Source organism: Neofelis nebulosa, chromosome X (genome assembly GCF_028018385.1).
Source record: "Neofelis nebulosa isolate mNeoNeb1 chromosome X, mNeoNeb1.pri, whole genome shotgun sequence".
NCBI classification, from domain to species: Eukaryota; Metazoa; Chordata; class Mammalia; order Carnivora; family Felidae; genus Neofelis; species Neofelis nebulosa.
In genome coordinates, this window is record NC_080800.1 from 99561047 (window position 1) to 99577154 (window position 16108).

Sequence of the window (16108 nt, forward strand, 5' to 3'; positions counted from 1 at the left end):
TGTAGGTTAGTTTGCTTTTTTTTTTAAATAAATGTAATCTGGTATATTCTCAATTTTGTCAAGCTCCTTTTACTCCACATAATCTTGAGATTTGTTCATGTTGTGTGTATGAGTACTTATTTTTTTGTATTACTGAGTATTCTTTCATTATATGGCTGTGAAACATTTTGTTTATCCATTCACCTGTTGATACACCTTTGGGATGTTTCTAGCCTTTTTTTTTTTTTTTTAATTTTTTGTCGTTTTTATTATGCACTACATCAATACACTGCATAACCTTCTAGAAGGGGTAGATGAGTGTTACTGAGTTATTTTTCATTAGCCAGGAAAATACTTCCTTAATCGATATTCTCCAAACACTTTGACCCGTAGCAACAATTAAGTCCAGAGACACACACCTCTTTCCATCAAACTCCAGTGATATGAATAATGGACAACCCTCTTTTCTTTGTCCCCATTAGTGAACCTATGGATGTGTGCAGTGGCGTTACTGGGGATGATCAAGCACGTGGCCATGACGCTGATCCCGGGCAGAATCTCGAACCTCATCGCACCACAATTGCTAAGGCCAGAACCTTCCTTCTTGGTCCCCTTCAGGTAGGGATGTTTGTAGTTTTGAGGTATTCTGGATAAGGGTGTTAGGATCATTCATGCACAAGTCTTTGGATATAAGTTTTCACTTTTCTTGGGTAAATACCCGGGAGTGGAGTAGATGGGTCATATGGTAGACATTTAATATTTTGTGAAACTTCTAAACTATGTTCCAAAGCATTTGTAGTATATATATTTCCACTAGCAGTGTATTTAAGTTTCAGTTGTTCCACATCTTCTTAATTTTAATGTTGCTGTTCTTTTTATCTTTAGACATTGCAGTGGATATTCAGTGTTCTCATTGTGATTTTAATTTACATCTTCCTAATGATTAATGGCATGGAGCATTTGTTCATGTGTTTATTGGGCATTTACGTATCTTCTTTATGGAGTGGCTTTTCAAATATCTTGCCCATTTTTCTATTGGATGTTTTTAAAATTTTTGTTTATTTTGAGAGAGAGAGAGAGGAAGTGTGAGCAGGGGAGAGGCAGAAAGGGAAAGAGAGACTGCCAAGCAGGCTCTACACTGTCAGTGCAGAGCCTGATGTGGAGCTTGATCTCACAAATGAGATCAGGACCTGATATGAAATCCAGAGTCAGACGCTCAATCGACTGAGCCACCCAAGCACCCCTGGACTGTTTCTCATTGTACTATTGACTTATAAGCATTTTTAAATATAGTCTGGAAAAATTGATTTGGCTGATATATGAGTTGCAAATATTTTTTGCCTATGGCTTGCTTTTTCAAATAGACTTTTTTCGTTTATTTTTGAAGAGATATTGCCTATACTCAGTACTAAAGACAAAAGGCAGCGTGTATGTACAGTGCAAAATAAGTTCTCTCCTTCTCCTGTCTCTTGGTTTCCATATTGGTCTATACTTCCAGAAATTGCCAGAGAAGTCACTGCAGATGGATGTGGGCCATCAAGAGGGAGAGTTGGATCTTGTACAATGGGACTGCATAGAGGGGTATGGAAACCTAAGCTGAAATATGCAGGACATCCACTGCAGGATTCCCATGAGTTGTAGAAAGAGTCCCAATTAGCAATCTAAACTGGTTTTAGAGGCAACTGGAGCTTCAACTGTTGGGTAAAAGGAACAACAGAAGAGATGACCCATTGAAACAACCTAGGAAACATGGTCTACTTTAGCTAGTGCCTGTCCCAAGACTTAGACCCCAAAAGCACTAATTGAGTCAGGTGAGAATGATCCTATCTCTTAATTCCCCCACTCCTGCCTTGGAGCTTCCAAAATAAGGAAGTTGGGGAGAGGATGATCAGGGAGAGAAAAGACTAACTGGCAAAAGGGACTTCTACTTCACAACTGCCTACCCTGAGCCAGAAGGAAAGATTTAATTTAGATAAAGTTAGGATTTTTCATTATTGCAGGGAAAGCAGCATGATGGAGTTTGCTCAAAAAATTAAAAACCATATGATCCAGCAATTTCACTTCTGGCTATTCATTTGAAGGAAACGAAATCACTATCATGAAGAGATAGGTTCGTTCCATGGTTATTTATGAAATCACTACTGTGAAGAGATATGTTCATTCCAGTGTTATTTACAATGGCCAAGAAGTGGAAACAACCTAAATGTCCATCAATGGATGAATGGGTAATGAAAATGTGGTATATACACAATGGAATATTATTCAACCATAAAAGGAAGGAAATTCTGCCATTTGTGACAACACGGATGGATCTTGAAGGCATTATGCTAAGTGAAATATGTCCAGCAAAGACAAATATTGTATGATCTCACTTACAAGTAGAATCTAAAAAGAACAAACTCCTAGAAATAGAGAACAAATTTGTGGTTGCCAGAGGCAAGCAGTTAGGGGTGAGGGAATTGGGTCATGATGGTCAACAGGTATAATCTTACAGTTATAAAATAAATAAGTCCTGGGAATATAATGACAAGCATGATGACTATAGTTAACAATATTGTGCTAACAGAGTAGATCTTAAAGATTCTCACCATAAGAATAAAAATTTTTAACTGTGCGATATGATGGGTGTTAACTTACTACCACAATTATTTTGCAATATATTCAAATAAATCATGTTGCACACTTTAAACTTCTACAATGTTATAGGTCAATTATATCTCAATAAAATTGGAAAAAGTAAAACTGATTATTTTTCTTTTTCATTGTTTGTAAATTATTTAATAATAGAATTGTTGAAAAGCCTCAGTGGTTAAGTGTGCTTCTTTAAAAGCATTTTTTAATGTTTATTTATTTTTGAAAGAGCACAAGGGGGGGGAGGAGAAGAGAGAGAGGGAAATGCAGAATCTGAAGCAGGCTCCAGGCTCTGAGCTGTCAGCACAGAGCCCGACGCAGGGCTTGAAACCAACAGACCATGAGATCATGACCTGAGCTGAAGTGGGTCACCCAACTGACTGAGCCACCCAGGCACCCCCAGTGTGCTTCTTTTAAAAGATGGTGAATACCGTATATATTTTGGTAGAGCCAAATGTAATACTAGTGATGCTAATAGGAAAATTTGTAAGTTATTTGCTTGAGGTCTATTTCTATTCTGGTTGTAATCAAATGTGGGTGAACATTCGGTCTCTTTTGGTCTTTTTTGTTGTTGTTGAGATATAATTGCCATTTGTCCAGACATAGTGTGGAACCCTAATCAGGTACCAGGTGTATATTATGTATCTGTACATTTCCTTTAAACATGTTGAAAGCCTAGTTTGTCATGACCCACTGCCTTGGGATTATGTAATAACATTCCTGATCAGTAACTATGTGAATATGTGTATAGTTTAGTTCTCAGTTTGTCCAGGGTGTTATTGCCATGGCTACAGAGATAAGGAAGAACTGAATAAAATTGACCTCCTACATTAACTCCTCATATAGGTTTTATAAGGCTTTATAGTGTGTGTGTGTGTGTGTGTGTGTGTGTGTAGAGGGAGGGAGAAAGAGAGCAATATTATTCCTGCCAGTAGTCTGTACAGTTTCTTTGCTCTTTCTAGTTTTTGAAATGGTTACTTTTGTAACTATGGTTAATCTTCTTTTTTTTTTTAATATATGAAATTTATTGTCAAATTGGTTTCCATAAAACACCCAGTGCTCATCCCAAAAGGTGCCCTCCTCAAAACACATCACCCACCCTCCCCTCCCTCCCACCCCCCATCAACCCTCAGTTTGTTCTCAGTTTTTAACAGTCTCTTATGCTTTGGCTCTCTCCCACTCTAACCTCTTTTTTTTTTTTCCTTCCCCTCCCCCATGGGTTTCTGTTAAGTTTCTCAGGATCCACATAAGAGTGAAACCATATGGTATCTGTCTTTCTCTGTATGGCTTATTTCACTTAGCATCACACTCTCCAGTTCCATCCACGTTACTACAAAAGGCCGTATTTCATTCTTTCTCATTGCCATGTAGTATTCCATTGTGTATATAAACCACAATTTCTTTATCCATTCATCAGTTGATGGACATTTAGGCTCTTTCCATAATTTGGCTATTGTTGAGAGTGCTGCTATAAACATTGGGGTACAAGTGCCCCTAAGCATCAGTACTCCTGTATCCCTTGGATAAATTCCTAGCAGTGCTATTGCCGGGTCATAGGGTAGGTCTATTTTTAATTTTCTGAGGAACCTCCACACTGCTTTCCAGAGCGGCTGCACCAATTTGCATTCCCACCAACAGTGCAAGAGGGTTCCCGTTTCTCCACATCCTCTCCAGCATCTATAGTCTCCTGATTTGTTCATTTTGGCCACTCTGACTGGCGTGAGGTGATATCTGAGTGTGGTTTTGATTTGTATTTCCCTGATAAGGAGCGACGTTGAACATCTTTTCATGTGCCTGTTGGCCATCTGGATGTCTTCTTTAGGAAGTGTCTATTCATGTTTTCTGCCCAATTCTTCACTGGGTTATTTGTTTTTCGGGTGTGGAGTTTGGTGAGCTCTTTATAGATTTTGGATACTAGCCCTTTGTCCGATATGTCATTTGCAAATATCTTTTCCCATTCCGTTGGTTGCCTTTTAGTTTTGTTGGTTGTTTCCTTTGCTGTGCAGAAGCTTTTTATCTTCATAAGGTCCCAGTAATTCACTTTTGCTTTTAATTCCCTTGCCTTTGGGGATGTGTCGAGTAAGAGATTGCTACGGCTGAGGTCAGAGAGGTCTTTTCCGGCTTTCTCCTCTAAGGTTTTGATGGTTTCCTGTCTCACATTCAGGTCCTTTATCCATTTTGAGTTTATTTTTGTGAATGGTGTGAGAAAGTGGTCTAGTTTCAACCTTCTGCATGTTGCTGTCCAGTTCTCCCAGCACCATTTGTTAAAGAGACTGTCTTTTTTCCATTGGATGTTCTTTCCTGCTTTGTCAAAGATGAGTTGGCCATACGTTTGTGGGTCTAGTTCTGGGGTTTCATATCTGTTTCATTGGTCTGTGTGTCTGTTTTTGTGCCAATACCATGCTGTCTTGATGATGACAGCTTTGTAGTAGAGGCTAAAGTCTGGGATTGTGATGCCTCCTGCTTTGGTCTTCTTCTTCAAAATTACTTTGGCTATTCGGGGCCTTTTGTGTTTCCATATGAATTTTAGAATTGCTTGTTCTAGCTTCAAAAAGAATGCTGGTGCAATTTTGATTGGGATTGCATTGAATGTGTAGATAGCTCTGGGTAGTATTGACATTTTGACAATATTTATTCTTCCAATCCATGAGCAGGGAATGTCTTTCCATTTCTTTTTATCTTCTTCAATTTCCTTCATAAGCTTTCTATAGTTTTCAGCATACAGATCTTTTGCATCTTTGGTTAGATTTATTCCTAGGTATTTTATGCTTCTTGGTGCAATTGTGAACGGGATCAGTTTCTTTATTTGTCTTTATGTTGCTTCATTGTTAGTGTATAAGAATGCAACTGATTTCTGTACATTGATTTTGTATCCTCCAACTTTGCTGAATTCATGTATCAGTTCTAGCAGACTTTTGGTGGAGTCTATCGGATTTTCCATGTATAATATCATGTCATCTGCAAAAAGCGAAAGCTTGACTTCATCTTTGCCAATTTTGATGCCTTTGATTTCCTTTTGTTGTCTGATTGCTGATGCTAGAACTTCCAGCACTATGTTAAACAACAGCGGTGAGAGTGGGCATCCCTGTCGTGTTCCTGATCTCAGGGAAAAAGCTCTCAGTTTTTCCCCGTTGAGGATGATGTTAGCTGTGGGCTTTTCATAAATGGCTTTTATGATCTTTAAGTATATTCCTTCTATCCCGACTTTCTCAAGGGTTTTTATTAAGAAAGGGTGCTGGATTTTGTCAAAGGCCTTTTCTGCATCGATTGACAGGATCATATGGTTCTTCTCTTTTTTTTTTTTTTGTTAATGTGATGTATCATGTTGATTGATTTGCGAATGTTGAACCAGCCCTGCATCCCAGGAATGAATCCCACTTGATCATGGTGAATAATTCTTTTTATATGCTGTTGAATTCGATTTGCTAGTATCTTATTGAGAATTTTTGCATCCATATTCATCAGGGATATTGGCCTGTAGTTCTCTTTTTTTACTGGGTCTCTGTCTGGTTTAGGAATCAGAGTAATACTGGCTTCATAGAATGAGTCTGGAAGTTTTCCTTCCCTTTCTATTTCTTGGAATAGCTTGAGAAGGATAGGTATTATCTCTGCTTTAAACGTCTGGTAGAACTCCCCTGGGAAGCCATCTGGTCCTGGACTCTTATTTGTTGGGAGATTTTTGATAACCGATTCAATTTCTTCACTGGTTATGGGTCTGTTCAAGCTTTCTATTTCCTCCTGATTGAGTTTTGGAAGAGTGTGGGTGTTTAGGAATTTGTCCATTTCTTCCAGGTTGTCCAATTTGTTGGCATATAATTTTTCATAGTATTCCCTGATAATTGTATCTCTGAGGGATTGGTTGTAATAATTCCATTTTCATTCATGATTTTATCTATTTGGGTCATCTCCCTTTTCTTTTTGAGAAGCCTGGCTAGAGGTTTGTCAATTTTGTTTATTTTTTCAAAAAACCAACTCTTGGTTTCGTTGATCTGCTCTACAGTTTTTTTAGATTCTATATTGTTTATTTCTGCTCTGATCTTTATTATTTCTCTTCTTCTGCTGGGTTTAGGCTGCCTTTGCTGTTCTGCTTCCATTTCCTTTAGGTGTGCTGTTAGATTTTGTATTTGGGATTTTTCTTGTTTCTTGAGATAGGCCTGGATTGCAATCTATTTTCATCTCAGGACTGCCTTCGCTGCATCCCAAAGCGTTTGGATTGTTGTATTTTCATTTTCATTTGTTTCCATATATTTTTTAATTTCTTCTCAAATTGCCTGGTTGACCCACTCATTCTTTAGTAGGGTGTTCTTCAACCTCCATGCTTTTGGAGGTTTTCCAGACTTTTTCCTGTGGTTGACTTCAAGCTTCATAGCATTGTGGTCTGAAAGTATGCATGGTATAATTTCAATTCTTATAAACTTATGAAAGGCTGTTTTGTGACCCAGTATGTGATCTATCTTGGAGAATGTTCCATGTGCACTCGAGAAGAAAGTATATTCTGTTGCTTTGGGATGCAGAGTTCTAAATATATCTGTCAAGTCCATCTGATCCAATGTATCATTCAGGGCCCTTGTTTCTTTATTGACCGTGTGTCTAGATGATCTATCCATTTCTGTAAGTGGGGTGTTAAAGTCCCCTGCAATTACCACATTCTTATCAATAAGGTTGCTTATGTTTATGAGTAATTGTTTTATATATTTGGAGGCTCCGGTATTCAGCGCATAGACATTTATAATTGTTAGCTCTTCCTGATGGATAGACCGTGTAATTATTACATAATGCCCTTCTTTATCTCTTGTTACAGCCTTTAATTTAAAGTCTAGTTTGTCTGATATAAGTATGGCTACTCCAGCTTTCTTTTGGCTTCCAGTAGCATGATAGATAGTTCTCCATCCCCTCCCTCTCAATCTAAATGTGTCCTCAGATCTAAAATGAGTCTCTTGTAGACAGCAAATAGATGGGTCTTGTTTTTTTATCCATTCCGATACCCTATGTCTTTTGGTTGGCGCATTTAATCCATTTACATTCAGTGTTATTATAGAAAGATACGGGTTTAGAGTCATTGTGATGTCTGTATGTTTTATGCTTGTAGCGATGTCTCTGGTACTTTGTCTCACAGGATCCCCCTTAGGATCTCTTGTAGGGCTGGTTTAGTGGTGACAAATTCCTTCAGTTTTTGTTTGTTTGGGAAGACCTTTATCTCTCCTTCTATTCTAAATGACAGACTTGCTGGATAAAGGATTCTCGGCTGCATATTTTTTCTGTTTAGCACACTGAAGATATCGTGCCAAGCCTTTCTGGCCTGCCAAGTTTCAAAGGAGAGATCAGTCACGAGTCTTATAGGTCTCCTTTTATATGTGAGGGCATGTTTATCCCTTGCTGCTTTCAGAATTTTCTCTTTATCCTTGTATTTTGCCAGTTTCACTATGATATGTCGTGCAGAAGATCGATTCAAGTTACGTCTGAAGGGAGTTCTCTGTGCCTCTTGGATTTCAATGCCTTTTTCCTTCCCCAGTTCAGGGAAGTTCTCAGCTATAATTTCTTCAAGTACCCCATTCAGCACCTTTCCCTCTCTCTTCCTCCTCTGGGATACCAATTATGCGTATATTATTTCTCTTTAGTGTATCACTTATTTCTCTAATTTTCCCCTCATACTCCTGGATTTTTTATCTCTCTTTCTCTCAGCTTCCTCTTTTTCCATAACTTTATCTTCTAGTTCACCTATTCTCTCCTCTGCCTCTTCAATCCGAGCCGTCGTGGTTTCCATTTTGTTTTGCATTTCGTTTAAAGCGTTTTTCAGCTCCTCGTGACTGTTCCTTAGTCCCTTGATCTCTGTAGCAAGAGATTCTCTGCTGTCCTGTATACTGTTTTCAAGCCCAGCGATTAATTTTATGACTATTATTCTAAATTCACTTTCTGTTATATTATTTAAATCCTTTTTGATCAGTTCATTAGCTGTTGTTATTTCCTGGAGATTCTTTTGAGGGGAATTCTTCCGTTTGGTCATTTGGATAGTCCCTGGAGTGGTGAGGACCTGCAGGGCACTTCCCCCGTGCTGTGGTGTATAACTGGAGTTGGTGGGCGGGGCCGCAGTCCGACCTGATGTCTGCCCCCAGCCCACCGCTGGGGCCACAGTCAGACTGGTGAGTGCCTTCTCTTCCCCTCTCCTAGGGGCGGGATTCACTGTGGGGTGGTGTGGCCCGTCTGGTCTACTTGCACACTGCCAGGCTTGTGGTGCTGGGGAGCTGGCGTATTAGCTGGGGTGGGTAGGCAAGGTGCACGGGGGCGGGAGGGGCAGGCTTAGCTCGCTTCTCCTTAGGTGATCCACTTCAGGAGGGGCCCTGTGGCAGCGGGAGGGAGTCAGATCCACTGCCGGAGGTTTGGCTCCGCAGAAGCACCGCGTTGGGTGTTTGTGCAGAATGAGCAAGTTCCCTGGCAGGGACTGGTTCCCTTTGGGATTTTGGCTGGGGGATGGGCGGGGGAGATGACGCTGGGGAGCGCCTTTGTTCCCCGCCAAGCTGAGCTCTGTCGTCTGGGGGCTCAGCAGCTCTCCCTCCCTTTGTCCTCCAGCCTTCCCGCTTTCTGAGCAGAGCTGTTAACTTCTGACCTCCCAGACGCTAAGTCGCGCTTGCTGTCGGAACACAGTCCGTCTGGCCCCTCTGCTTTTGCCAGCCAGTCGGGGGCTCTGCTTGGCCGGCGAGCCGCCCCTCCGCCCCGGCTCCCTCCCGCCAGTCCGTGGAGCGCGCACCGCCTCGCCGCCCTTCCTACCCTCTTCCGTGGGCCTCTCTGCACTTGGCTCCGGAGACTCCATTCTGCTCTATGGTTAATCTTCTTAATCCTCCAGTTAAAAAAAATGATGCCTTTTGACTGTGTGAATGAAAGCAAAATAAATCTACTTTATTTTACTACTCCTTCCATTTCCTCCCTCTCCCCATTTAGTTGGTTATATTATTTTCTTAGTTTGTTTATTTGCTTAGCTTTATTCTTTTAAATATGCCTGTTGGTCTGACTTATCTGCCTTAAAGGATGTCCTTTGATCCCCAGCTTTAAAATAAGAAGAAATCCATAGACTGGTATTAACACCCACCTTCTATCTCCCTCCCTATTTTTATTTTTTCTTAGTTATATAGTTTTATATATACTCTTAAATAATTTTTTGTTGTGAATTTTTATTTATAAGATTTATATTCTACTCTGTAACCTTAATTTCCAAGGTTATTTTAACTATTAGTCTGTAGTTAGATGGTTTCTGTGCTTAGCGCTAAACCTCTTGCCAGGATTCTCCATCCATCTTTTGAGTAAGTAGGCTGACGTTTGTCCTCCAGCAGTTTTTTCAGGATGTGCTCATTGGAGTGATATCCCTAAATTCTTATATGATCCAAAACATTTGTTGCTTTTCTTCATGAAAGGCTATGTAGAGGATATGGCTTACACGTTTCTTTTTCTGAAGATTTTGTGGACAGACATTGCTTCACTTTTTTCTAGTATTGAAGGTTACACTGGAGACCTCGGAGGCCAGCCTGATAAATTCCCTTATTGATGACGTTATCTTTTTTTCTGGATGCCCAAGGACTCTTTATTATTGAAATGTAGTCATTTGGTGAAGTTATGTTTTAATGTTAATTGTTCTGTATCAATTTTTCCAGGGTTGTCGTATGTTTGCTCTTTTTTAATGTATACATTGGAGTTTTGGGTTTATTTCTGGGAAGACTTAAATATTTTCTAATTCATGTTTTGGTATATTCTTTGTCTCTGTATTTTTGTATTGGATCTCCTTTGTCTATTTCTCTATCTTTCATATCCATTGTGTCATTTCGAATCCTGTTAAAGTCTTTGTTCATTTCCATTTAAAAAATACCTTTGCAAAATCCTTTATACCATAGATTTCTTACTGGGTTTTGATTCTTGTGTTCTTTAGAATAGTGTTTTATTTTTTTTTCTTCAATTTTTTTTGTTTACCAAATAAGCAGTTTTAGTCTTACCTATATTAGCTACTATATTAAAACCATTCTCTAAAATAACTTGGTTTATCAATTTCTTATTGAGGGAATATTTCTTCCTAACCTCCACTCATCTTTAAAATTTTAGTCTAGGGGTGCCTGGGTGGCTCAGTCGGTTAAGCAGCCAACTTCAGCTCAGGTCATGATCTCACAGGTTGTGGGTTTGAGCCATGCATCAGGCTCTGTGCTGACAGTTCAGAGCCTGGAGCCTGCTTCCAATTCTGTGTCTCCCTCTCTCTCTGCCCCTCCCCAGCTCGCATGCTGTCTCTGTCTCTCTCAAAAATAAAATAAAACACTTTAAAAACAATTTTTAAAAAAATTTTAATCTAGATATCATTTCTTCCAGGAAACTTTCTCTGATCTTTACAACCCCAGCCTCCCATTCAGCTCTTATAGCCTTCAGTGCTTTCCTGATTATACCACTTCACATACAGTCTTGAACATTCTTGTTTGTTTTCTCTGGAAAATAAACTTTACGCTTTTGGGAAGTCAGGGACTGTGTTTATTGTTCTTGTTCAGCGATGCTTCCCCTGCATCTGGCCTCTAATGATCCTGCCATTTCTGTCTTAAATTGTCTGAAAGGGCTTCAAGATGAAGCTCACCAGAAAGAAGACAATCCTGTGAATTGTCAGTTATGAACATGCATTGAATCCTTAGGATAGTGCAAAAAACAGTTTTGTACTTTTTCCAGTTGTTCAGCCAAACGGTTCTAAATGAAATGAATGCTCCGAGTCCATTCTTTCCCTAATGACCCTCCAGCTTCCATTTCCATTGCTTTTTCTTTTCCCCACGGTTCTGGCGCTCTCTCTCTCTCTCTCTCTCTCTCTCTCTCTCTCTCTCGCAATCAATGCCTTGGACTTTAATTTGGGACTTTTTTCTAAGGAAGACTGGAGATGGCTTCTCTGAAGAGTTGATTACTTAAAGTTGGGAACAGGCTTAAATCTTTTTACTTATTTCAGAGTGCCGCATCTCTATGACAGATATTTTTCTTGTTAATATTGCTTGCTTGTTATTTTGCTAAAATTGCCAATCACAACAAAAGATGACAATAAGAATGAAGGTGGGGGGTAAGGGGTGAGGAATTCTGCTCTGCCAGTTCTAGGAGGTGCTCAGTAAATATTTCTTGAGTGAAAGAATGAGTGGTATGGTAGTAAGGATGCGCTGCCTTTTTTTTTTTCTGTGCGTGTACGTGTGCATGTACTTGTGCACACACATTTCAAGTACTCTTCAACATGTACACAGTATATTAGAAATAGCCTAAATGTTTTATACGTTAAAACTTGAAATGTAAAGGAAGGCATTTTAAGTGGGGCTTCTGACCATCCATTACCACCTCACAGGTATGAACTGACTCTGAAAATGATCTTCCACCCTTGCCTCAGGGTCTCCAAACCGCACCATCCTTTGGGCTGAGGCCTCAGAGCATTTGAATTATGGCCCAGAATTTGATGCAAATCTTTTCACATGTGGGTTTGGGGGAGTGGGATGCTCTTGAATTCCTTTAGGTGGTTCATTACCTGGGATACTGTCTTATTCAGTAGAGTCCCTTGAGCTAGAGAAGGAAAATGTCTAGAGGGTGAGGTTCACCTAAAGGTGGGAATTGGGGTGTTTTACCAGCACAAGAACGGTGGGTGGTCCTGGCTACATAATTCTGTCTGTGAAGTTCTCTCTTGGCTTGATGTAGCTACCTAATCTCTGCCTATTTTTAATAGTTTTAGCATCTTGTAATTCTACCTTTCTTGTACTCTTTTTGTATCATCACCTGTTTGCCCCTTTCAGTTATGGGGTAGCTTTCTGAGTCGCTTTGTTGTTTTTGAGCCATCCTGTGGGAAGTAGGGAAACAAAACCAAAAGGAAGTAGGTAGCGTTTGGGTGTGAAGCTCTCCTCACCAGCCCCAGGGACACCTGAATTGAAGCCAAGCAAGTAACAGTTCTTCTGACTGACATCAGGACCTGTGCTCAATCCCTAATCTGCAGCTCTATCCATCTTGTGTTTGGTCTCTCCTGTTTCAGTGTCTCTCCAAGGACTTGTTGCGGGGACAGCTTTGTGTGGGGGTTGGTGAGGAGATGCATCGCTCCTTCCTTACCCTCTCGAGATCTGCGCTGGAAAGCCTGCTGCCGTTGTTCGCCCAAGTTGTTGCAAATGGAGTGCCTTCTTCCTAGCTTCTCTAAATCCCACTGTTTTGTTGTTGTTGTTGTTTTGTTTTTAAGATTTAGCTCAAATCCTGCCATCTCTGTGAAGCCTTCTGTGATTTCCCACAAGTGGTCTACTTGTTTTGATCTCTTGACCTGACTGACTGGATTTGAATCCAGACTTCTTCATTATAAGGAGTGTGACTTTGGACACGTTATTTAACCTCTCTGTGCCTCAGTTTCCTCCCCTGTCCAGTGAGAATGATAATTGTGTCTACTTCATCAAGTTGGCTGTTGTGAGGATTAAATAGGTATACATATTTAATACACTGAATGGTGCTTGGTACCAAGAATAGTTCCTGCTCAGTAATTATTAGATATTTTTCTTATTATGTGCAGTGTGGCTTACAGCGTGCACTTATTTTTTTTATTTGGATTTTTATGCCTGCATTTTATCTCCTTAAGTGAACTTGGGGTAATGTAACAGTGGAAAAAAGTATGGATTCTGGATGCAGAATGCCTGAGTTCGAGTCCTAACTCTGCTACTTACTAGCTTTCTGATCTTGTAGACGTTACTTAACCTGTGTGGGTACTGGTTTTACTGTTGTATAATGGGGATGACCACACCAACCTACTGCAGAGTCTTTGTGAGGATCAGATAGCGCGTAGAGGGAACCAGATACAGTAGATGCTCCTAAATGGAAATGGTATTGTTACACTTTTTAGTATTCTTTGTTCCTAGGCCCAGATTAAGCTCTCATTACATGTTTGCTAGATGGTCTGGAAGAAAAATATTCTGCTTTGTCAGGCATCTGTCTTTTGCATTATTCACAAACAGAGTGAGCAGAAAATGAGAACTGCATCTTTGAGCCCTTAAAGTTAACTCCAGGGTCAGTATTTTCTCTATCATGTTGTCTCTTTTTGTTATGTTAGGCCTAGTCATGATGATGATGATGATGATGATGATGGTGATGATGAAGAAGAAGAAGAAGAAGAAAGAAAGAAAGAAAGAAAGAAAGAAAGAAAGAAAGAAAGAAAGAAAGAAAGAAAAGAATAAACAGAAGGAAGAAGAGTAGCTACCATGTGTATTTTCTAACTATTTGCAGTGTATGTGCTAAATTCTTCATACAAATTATCCCTAGTTGTGTTTCTTGTCCTGCTACATTCTCTCCCTGACTGATATAAGCCATACTCTTGGCTTCAGATACAATCTATGTCCTGATGACTACTGCACTCCTATCATTATTCCAGACTTCTTGTGAGCTCTAGACCCATCTATGCAACAAAAACTTGACATTGGCATTTGGATATTCCAGAGGCAACTGAAACCAACAGTTTTCAAAACCTGACTGTCTCTATGGTTTTCCCCATATCAATCCCATTCTGGTTTTCTTCTATGTATCCTGTCAACATGCATGGTGCCTGCCCACCTAACGATTCCCTTGCACTTCATATTCAGAACCTTGGCAAATTCTGATAGTTCTTCTTCTGAAACATATATTAAATCTATTTCTTTCCTTCTTCAATAACACTGCCATAGTGGAAGCCATCACTATTTTTGTGTGTGTGTGAGAATTATAATAGCTTCCTCACTGGGGTCACCTCTTCCATACTTGACACCCTCCAATCTGTGTCTTCACCTTGCTCAGGTATTTCCTTTCTACTTTTTACATTGAAGTATGATGTACATACAGTGCTATGTACAAGGTGCACTAATATTAAGTGCTAGATGAACTTTTCCATACATAGATACTCCTGTAACTATCCCCCAAATCAAGATGTGGACTATTTCCAGCACCCCTGAAGGCTTCTTTGAGTGCCCTCTCAGTGGTAACTTCTATTCAGCAGTCATATTTTTAGAAGTGATTGTTTGGAGGGGAAGAAAAAAATAAAACAAATATTTAACTCTAGTTAATGATAGCCACGTTAAAGTATTTAGCAGGAAGTATACTGATGACTGCAACTTCTTCTGAAGTGCATATGAAAAGAAGATTGGCTGGGTGCATAGGGAGCCTAGATGGATACATATATCATGGAGCTAATGCCAATCAGAGGCTCTTAGTGGTAGGATTCAGGTGTTCACTGTAACATTCTTTAAAACTTCTGTAGGTTTGAAAATTCTTATTCTAAAATGCTGGAAAAAGGGGATCTTTGGAAAAACACAAAATGATCTTGTATTACCGAAAACTCTTCGGTGACTTCCAATTGTACTTGATATAAAATATAAAATCTTCAATATGTCCTCAAAAGCTCAACATTGCTTCTCCCGGACTTTGCACTTTCTTCCTTCTCCACTCCATCCCCCCTCACTGTGATCAAGCCATGCTTGCCTTTTTTCCATTTCCACTTGTATTCAATGTTGAGTGAGTGAATAGAAATTTTAATAGTCAAGCAGCACCCAACAATAAGGCAGCCTGGGGAAGGGATATTTTTTCAGAAAGACAGTAGTATTGGCACAAAAACAGATACTCAGGGTCACCTGGGTGATTCAGTTGGATAAGCATCTGTCCTCGGCTCAGGTCATGATCTCATGGTTTGTGGGTTCGAGCCCCATGTCAGGCTCTGTGCTGGCAGCTCAGAACCTGGAGCCCACTTTGGATTCTGTGTCTCCCTCTCTGTCTCTCTGTCCCTCTCCTGCTCATACTCTGTCTCTCTCTCAAAAATAAATAAACATTAAAAAAATTTTAAAAAGACAGAAAAAAACAAGTAATGTTTTAAAAAAACCCAAAAAACCAGACACTGAGATCAGTGGAACAGAGAACCCAGAAATGGACCCACAAATATATGGCCAACTAATCTTTGACAAAGCAGGAAAGAATATCCGATGGAATAAAGACAGTCTCTTGAGCAAGTGGTGCTGGGAAAACTGGACAGCGACATGCAGAAAAATGAACCTGGACTTTCTTACACCATACACAAAAATAAACTCAAAATGGATGAAAGACCTCAATGTAAGACAGGAAGCCATCAAAATCCTTGAGGAGAGGGCAGGCAAAAACCTCTTTGAGCTTGGCCACAGCAACTTCTTATTCAACACATTTTCCGAGACAAAGGAAACAAACAAACAAAAAATGACCTACAGGGACCTCATCAAAATAAAATGCTTCTGCACAGCAAAGGAAACAATCAGCACAACTAAAAGGCAACCAACAGAATGGGAGAAGATATTTGCAAATGACATATCAGATAAAGGGTTAGTATCTAAAATCTATAAAGAACTTATCAAACTCAAAATCCAAAAACAAATAATCCAGTGAAGAAATGGGCAAAAGACATGAATAGACACTTCTCCAAAGAAGAGATCCAGAAGGCCAACCGACACATGAAAAAATGCTCCACATCACTCATCATCAGGGAAATATAAATCAA

The 16108-nt window shown here is 39.8% G+C and overlaps 1 pseudogene; it reads right to left on the reverse strand.

The window, feature by feature from the left end:
• Positions 1-338: 338 nt before the first annotated feature.
• On the reverse strand, positions 339-549 carry LOC131502432 (NADH dehydrogenase [ubiquinone] 1 alpha subcomplex subunit 1-like; annotated as a pseudogene).
• Positions 550-16108: the final 15559 nt, after the last annotated feature.